We start from the raw sequence: 350 nt of genomic DNA, 5'->3' as shown, positions 1-350 counted from the left end.
GGTGTAATGCCTGGGATTTTGCAGTACCCATTTCAACTGCTAGCTGGCAATACTACATACTGCACAGTGCTCTATGAGCAGAGGAACATGGTCATCGGATGCCCATTTTCCACAAGTTGATATGATTCTTTAGGGTCTTAATGAAAATTCTGTAACATAGTTTGGTTACAATTTCTCAATGGTAGTGTAAAAAACACCTTTTTTACCCTGTCAAAAACAGCTCTTTTCAGATAAAGCCGATTTTTTAGCATTTTCCTTTAAATGTTAATGAGCTATGTTGACTCCGCCCCTCTCTTCCGAGCTGCTCTCAGAGAGACTGTTTACTTTAGCCGCATTCATCGTGAAACTTG

Source organism: Sinocyclocheilus anshuiensis, unplaced genomic scaffold, assembly GCF_001515605.1.
Source record: "Sinocyclocheilus anshuiensis isolate Anshui unplaced genomic scaffold, SAMN03320099.WGS_v1.1 scaffold1743, whole genome shotgun sequence".
NCBI classification, from domain to species: Eukaryota; Metazoa; Chordata; class Actinopteri; order Cypriniformes; family Cyprinidae; genus Sinocyclocheilus; species Sinocyclocheilus anshuiensis.
This window is presented reverse-complemented; position numbering follows the sequence as displayed.